The sequence below is a fragment of the Lygodium microphyllum genome, chromosome 4, assembly GCF_053477565.2.
Source record: "Lygodium microphyllum isolate KBCC chromosome 4, Lygodium_microphyllum_v1.1.10, whole genome shotgun sequence".
Taxonomy (NCBI): Eukaryota; Viridiplantae; Streptophyta; class Polypodiopsida; order Schizaeales; family Lygodiaceae; genus Lygodium; species Lygodium microphyllum.
In genome coordinates, this window is record NC_141138.1 from 23,472,504 (window position 1) to 23,480,668 (window position 8,165).

The window sequence follows — 8,165 nt, forward strand, 5'->3', positions numbered from 1 at the left end:
ACTAAATGTCCTCTTCTTTATAGGGATCTCCCAGTGTTTTATGGGTTGCCAAATGAGGATCCGATGATTCATTTAAGAGAATATGACCTAACTTGCATTGCAAGTGGGTTTGACGATATACATCGGATGCTCGTATTCCCAAGTACCCTAAAGGGAGAGGCAAGGAAATGGTACTAGAGCCTCCCAAGAGGGTCAATCAAATCATTTGAGGAGACTTGTGATAGATTTCTAGAAGAGTACGAAAAGGAGCTCCCTATGATGCAGGTCTTAGGGCACCTTATGCAGTTTAGAAAAGAGTCTTATCTTTCTGTTAAAGAGTATGCTAGAGCCTTTGATAGTACTCTTAGGCTTTGGCCACGAAGAGCCATTGCACTACCAGATGATGTGCTATGTGAGCTCTTTCTGAATGGCTTAGAGATTAATACGCAAATCCAAGTATGACTGCGGAATCCTAAGTCGTTAAGGGAAGCAAAAATGCATGCCATTGATTATGAGGTCATATTCAGAGATGTTGGGAAAACTTTTGGAGTTTTCCCCGCTCAGTACAAGTACATCCTAGCTTCCAATCATTTCTGTAAGAAGACAGCTCACTTGTTGATACCAAGGTAGCCTATGAGGGGAACCTTGGTGGCCAAAATTTCAAAGCAAAAAATGGCCATCCTATGAGTAGTAATGATATGTCTATCAGTGAAAAGATTCCAAGCCATGCAAGTCCCATTACGTCTTGCAACACTTCCACAAAAGGTAGTTGTGATGGCAATATAGATCGAACCATTGGGCCTATGAGTGCTGATAAGCATTTTGTGTGTGGTTCTAATTTTGTTGCTAGTAAAGCTTTTGAGAGACCTTTATCATCTCCAAGTGAATCATGCTTCCGAGTGGATGTTGTTCCCTTTAGTGAAAGCATGGTCCCTACGAGTAACAAGTCACATTGTGGATGTAAACAAGTAAAGACATCTTTTGTAAAGAGGATGCAAAATGCTAAAAGTCCACATGTGCTTCACAAAGGTCATAAGGATGTGAGGCCATTTGGCCATAGGGATAAGTTCGCATTGAGTTCGTTAGACCAGTGCAGCAAATTGAGGGAGTGCAAGAATATTAAGGGAAATGTGAGATGGGTTTGGAGATCCAGAATCTCTAAAAGTATGGCAGGAGTGTCGGATGTAAGGCCAAGGATCCCATCTGGATATATTCTATTGAACCTTCAAGAGGATAAGACTTGATATACATCTGACAATATACACAACCTTGGGATACACCTATGTGATGTGCCTAGGCTTGAAGCTCTACCTAGTTTGGGTCGCAGCACTGATCTATGTGAAAACCCAAATAGGGGAGGTTCAAATGAGTACAAAGCTTTGATTCTTTCTCCCAAAAGAGCCACTCAACCGCTTGAATGACTAGTTTATTTGCATGACAATAAATGTGGGACATGCGAGCCCACTGAGGCCATTCATTCAGCTCATACTGCCCAAGAAGGGATCGGCCTTATTGATGAGTTATTTGTGGAAAGGCTTGGACTTGTAGCTCTACAGGAAGAAAACCCTAAGATTAAAAAAAGAAAAAAAATACAAGATCAAACTTTTAGCTAACTTGCATGAGTAGCACATGGGGTTAGTTGACCTATGATATGCTATTCTTGGCACCCTGGGTAGTCTGATAGGGTGTGATGTATATGCCAAGGACATCAGTATTGCGTGGACTAAAATGACCTATCTAGTTTTAAGCTAGGAAGGCTAGCTGCTTTGGAGATTACGTCCAGATCTCGTTGGGCCAAGAGGGCCAGTTGTCTGTTTAGTGCAAGTGCGGTTAATGGTTTCTGGTTTTAGTTTTGTGCTAGACAGGTTCGGAAGAAGAGCTTGAAAGGATCCTTTTGCTGCGTGGAAGCTTCTCGTGGCCCTATCCAGGTGATATCTCTCCTTTGTGAGTACTGTGGTTTTATGTTAAGGGGTTTTTCGTTTCTTATTGGGGACCAGCATCCAAGGCATAAAGTCCCAGGTTTAGGTTAAGTATGTCTGAGGGAGGTCTGAGTAGTCGTGCTAGCCTGCTAGGCAACCATTCTAGGAGTTCTTGTTAGTTGTGAGGCAGTTAGAGAAGCCTGTCGAAGGAAAAAAAAAAGATGATAAAGAAAAAGAAACCCTGAATATCTTAAAGACAATAAATATATATAGAGGTGTGTAAAAAGGGGTTCTAACCCCTATAAAAATTGAAAAGGAAAGAAAGAAAAATTTATGAGCAGTTGATCATCGCCTAGTGAAGGCCTGGGAGGTTCCTGGGGATGAGTCAGACCCGGGGCCGATGCCTTGTCTTCCTAAGGGTGGCATCTTGCTGGAAAAGAAGAAATTAAGGAAGGATGGAACAAAAATAAAAGTGAGCGTCAGAAAAGGATTAAGTGTCGCCTTTCGAAGGCTTGGTAGGTTCTTAGGTACCGAGACAGGACCTGAGGCCGATGCCATGTTCTCCTTGGGTCACTACGCTTAGCTCCCTCCTTTTTACATGCCCGAGTATGGAAAGTAAAAACCCTCAAAGAAGAAATGTGTTACAAGAAAATACTTCTCGGTCAGGCTATAGGAGTCCTCGCCTAGTAGGAGCTCCTAGTTGTGTTGTCCTTAGTTAGGTAGGTAGTTCAGACCACCACTTAGGGCAACCTCTTTGTCAGTTCTTTTTAGTTTAGCCATGTTGGAGCAGTCGGTTAGTGACTAGCTTCAGACTTTTATCAAATTATGCTAGGCCTACTCCTTGTGGATGTCATGCATTGATTCTATCAGAGGGTTGGCTGAGAGCATTGTGCTGTGTTTAATATGTATCTATTTTGTATCAGCTTGATGCTTCCTTTGGTTGTTTTGTGCAGATCTACTGTGGGATTCGACGGGTTGAGTCGCCCTATCCCGTGGTCGCCAATGAGAGTGGAATTTTGATGCCGAGAAGTACTTAAAAATAGCTAAAAATTATGAATATCAAAGGAAAAATATTCAACGTCGAAGGCAGCGTCTCGTTTAAGCGTCAAAGTGCTTTAAAGACACCCGAGCGACACTTGTTGATTTTTGATAATTTTTCAGACTACCGTGCGGGTTGTCAGGAGTTACCAGCTAATGCGGGATGTCAAGCCGGATGCCCAAGATTTTTCAGAGCTCGAATCGGAGCCAGGACGAGAAAATGGCCACAAAATGGTCAAGATATGAAAAGGTGGACACTTGGGAGGCCAAAATTGGGCATGCCTTTTGAGTTTGGACCCCCTCTCTAAAATTTTATGCACCTTATGAAGCAAAAAACGTGGAGAGAGAATGAGGGATGAAGAAAAAACGTGGAGCAACATGGTGGTCGTTTTTTGCGCCCTCTCATGATGGAGATGGAGTATGCAGGCTGAAAGCAACCCATACAAACCGATCATGGGGCTGATCTTCTCCTTTCTTGCTGGTCTTATCGCTTGTCTTCGCCCGTACAATGGTGGCTTGAATGAAGAGAGCCAATTCTAGTCTTTCTCTCTCCTCCCTCTCTCTCCCTTAAGGGGTTGTTCTTGTGTGGAAGGAGACAATGAACAATGATGGAGGAAAGCTTGTCCGTATGAGACCGGATTGCTTCCGGATGGATGAAGACTTGAAGAGTGCTATTCTTGAAGATGCTGAGCATTAAATGCATGCTGGATATCATTTACGAGACATGGCAATTAAAAACCCACAACCCGCAAAGAACGGTAGTTCCATTTTTACAAAGGAAATTGATGTTTTATGCAATTTGCTTCATGAATACTTGTTCCCATGGGATGATTATGCATTATATTGTTGTTTTCTATGAGTTTGATCAATTCATGTTTGTATATGTATGGGGAGTCTGAAATATGAGGTTTAGCCTCAGTTCAGTCCTACCTTTATGTTTTAGTGAGTTTTTATTACTTTTCATACAACAAAAGTATGAAAATGAACCCTAAACCGATCAATAATACACAATCTAAACGGCGAGGGGGTAAAGAGAATGAGAGTGGTGTTTAAGTGTTGAGAGAAAGAAAAGGCTGATTGGTTTCATCTATGCATATCATATAGATCGATCGTTAATTTAAATTAAGAACCTAGTAGCACGAGCACTTCTCGGTGCTATGTTCATGCAACAACGCATATGAGCGATAGTCAAAATAATTGAAAGAATACTTTTGCACTAAGCACAATGTTGATTTTCTATTGTTTGTGCATTAAACCATTCACATTATGCACTATGCATGGTTCATGGTATCGAAGGAAAATCTCCTGGATTGCATAGCAATTGTTTTCTTAGGACTTTGACCCATGATTGAGAGTGTGAGGTTATCCCTTGCCGTAGGGTAGAGGGTCGGTTTCCTAAGGGACTGTGAAGTGAGGAAGCATGGTATATCTCCTGGAAGTACGAGAAATATAAAAGAGAGGAGTTTGTGCTCATTTGTGTTATATGTTTAGCAGCGCATCAAAGGGCCAATCCCTGCGATGTAGGAGAGCTGTAGTGGGGCTCCGACTATTAGTCGGCGGAGTGCCCCCTATGTGTGTATGACGAGGCGTTATGCCTGAGTACTTTGGGATCTCCCTCTGAGGAGTTTAAGGGAAACGTTGGACTATGAACTATGAACGCATAGATTAATCTTTAGGACAGTGTGTCCTTCAACATTATATTGATGCTCCTGGCCGGGAGGCCGTGGGGTTATTGAGCGCATGATAGAGGTCTGGCTAGTGCTATAGCCAGTGTCGGCCCATTTTAGGTCCCATCACTTTGATTTACATGACTATCACAAGGCCAGATTTGAGCTATGATGTTGGCCTTGTCAGTCAGTTTATGCAGATGCTTAGAAAGCCTCACTTGGATGCAACTAGATGTATATTGAGATATGTGAATTCCACGTTACATTTTGGACTTTTTTATGAGGCTACTAAGGACGTACAAGTCTTTGGATACACAGATGCAAATCAGGCTGGTAGCATGTCAAACAGAAGATCTACTAGTGGATTCATGTTTTCCATTGGTAGTGCAGCAGTTACATGGAGTAGCAAAAAGCAACCTACATTTGCTTTATCGAGTACAGAGGCTAAGTATAGAGATGCTACTATGGCAGCATGTGAGGTGGTATGGTTGCAAAAGTTATTACGTTATTTGGATGTGCAGGGAGATGGTTTAGTTGTCATTCCTTGTGACAACATGAGCAGCATACAGCTAGCTAGGAATCCAGTATTCCATGCTAGGACAAAACACATTGAGGTGCACTACCACGCATTTCCCTTGGACTTTTAAGGTTGCCCTTGCGCTTTTGGTCTTTTTTCCTCTTCTTTCTTCAGTCGGGCTACCTTTTTTCCGCCTTTGCCTTGCGTCTTTTCCACTTTCTTTTGCTTTTTTCTTTTGGTTTCTTCATGTTGGGGTTAACATTCTTGCTTCTTTCTCTCTTGTGCTCCTTTGCAAGATCTCATGGAGAGCGAGGAAGAGGAAGAGGGTGAGGATGGAAGAATTTTCCAATTTCTTGTGTGCCATCCTCTTGTGTGTTTGGAGAGCATGGATTCTTGGTGAGAAGGAGAGTTTTCTTGCAGGTTTTCGTGGCCAACAAGTGTGCTTGCAGCCTCTCTTGACTGGTTCGTGGTTGTCATGGTGCCGTGGCAGGGTGCTCTTCACTTCTAAACCCTAGACATCTAGGAGACAACACCTCCAACATAGGTGAATACATAGCCATAAGTGGACTTCCTACTATCTACATGTCCTGCATAATCAGAGTCTGTGTGCCCCACAACTCCAGTATCATGGCTGCCACAACAAATACATATATTTGTTGTCCTTTCACGTATCTCATGATACGCTTGATGGTATCCCAATGTTTCTTGTGAGGTGTAGCCATATAGCATGCCACAACACCAACTGCAAAGGCAATATCTGGACGAGTGGCTATCATGGCATACATAAAACTACCCATGGATAATTCATAAGGGATCTTGGTCATCTCGGCCCTCTTCTCATCTGTCTGTGGACAACTGGCCTATGAGCCCTTCACATAAGAAGGTAATGGACAACCAATAGGATTTACCTCCTGCATGTGAAAAAACTCAAGGACTTTATGAATGTACTCCCTCTGTGAGAGGTAGAGTAGTCCATGATCCATGTTGTGCTTAATGCGCATACCAAGAATGTGAGAGGCCTGTCCCAAATCCTTCATCTCAAAGCTCTTCTTTAGTTAAGATTTAAGAGCATCTAGCTCATCGTGAGCTTTCCATGCTATCAACATATCATCCACATAAATTACCAAAATAAGAAATGAGCCATCACAGGCTTTCTTCTTGTAAAGACACGGATCCATAGCACTCCTGCTGTAGCCCTGTGACTGCATAAAGGCATCAAACTTATGATACCACTCCCTAGGTGCCTGCTTTAAGCCATAAATACTTTTCTTCAACTTGCGCACTAGGTGCTCCCGGCCAGGTTTTGCAAAGCCCTTAGGCTACTCCATGTATACCTCATCATGCAAATCTCCATGCAGAATGTGGTCTTTACATCCATCTGATACATGTCCAAGTCAAGCTATGTGACTAAGGCGAAAACCAAGCATAGGGTGGTCATCTTGACCACAGAAGAAAAACCTTCATCAAGTCAACTCGATGCTCCTGTTTAAAACCCTTAGCAACAAGTCTTGCCTTATTAGTTGGCTTGGGGTTTCCAAGGGTACTTTTTACCTTGTACACCCATTTGCATGGAAAAGTCTTCTTGCTAACAGGCAAGGAAACCAAATCCCAAGTCATATTCTTATGCAAGGAGTCTATCTCAGACTGCATAGCCCTCTCCTACTAGGAGTGATTGTCACCCTTGCGAATAGCCTCATCATAGGCGAGAGGCTCTCGTGCATCTATAACCAAGACATAGTGCATTGAGGGCTAAAATCTATCAAGCAGACGCCTATCTCTAGTAGACCGTATCACGGCATGTTCTATTGCTTATCCAGTATCCTGTCCAACCCCTTGGCCATGTGTACCAACTGCTACTGCAAGCTGTCCAACTGGTTGTGCAGGAGCAGGAGGCTCCTCCTAAAATATAATCGTGTGTATCTCGACCACCTTCTCAGGTTGCCTATGCATCTTGTCTTCATAGAAGACTACATCATGGCTGCAGATGAATTTTCGTGCTTGCGGATCATCCAAGAGGTGGTAACCTATCTCGCATGCATCTTCATAGCCAAGGAAAATGCATTTGACACTCTTAGGATCCATCTTACTATGCTTGTCCTTGGGAACATGGCAGTATGGCTCACATCCAAAGACAAGTAGATGCGCATAAGACGAAGGTTTCCCAGTCCATACCTCCTTTGCAACCTAGAAATCTAAGCCACTAGAAGGTGATCTATTTATGATACACATAGCTCTACTGACTGCCTCAGCCCAAAAGCTTTGTGGTAGGCCTACATGGCTAAGCATACTACGTACACGTTCCTAGATGATTTGATTCATCTGCTTAGCCAAACCATTCTAGGGTGGGTATAGGTGGCGGTCAATTGACACTTAATACCCCTCTCATCACATAGTTGCTCAAAAGCACATGACACATATTCTCCCCCATTGTTAAGGCATTTCAGCCTATGCCTAGTCTGGTTCTCAACCAATGTAAGCCATATTTGAAACGCAGCCAAGACATCTGACTTAAGCTTAATAGGGTGAGCCTAGACTTTACACGAAAAATTATCAATGAACATCACAAAATACTTTGCACCACCCTGACAGGGCATGGGCCCACAGATATCTGAATGTACCAACGTCAAGGGCTCACTCATGCGTGTCCTACTAGACTTCTTATGTGTATTTCTAGTCTGGTTGTCTGCCATAAAGACAATGCTGACATGAATCAAAACATGCATAGTCAAGGGGCGGTAAGTACTGCAAACCAAAAAACATTTTCATTCCCTTCAAGGACATATGGCCCAAATGAGCATGCCAAAGAGATACATGTGGGCTGGAACCCACTGACAAAACATGATCAACAGAGGATCCATCAACTACAAGAGGATAGAGGCTACCAGCCTTGGCACCTCTAGCAAGCACAAGTTTGCCCCCATGGGTGATCTTCCAGGCAGAATCCCCAAAAGATACATGAAACCCAACATCATCAAGCTACCCTGCAGACATAATATTGCATGTAAGCGCAGGTACATGACGTACATCTTGTAACATAAAAGTACT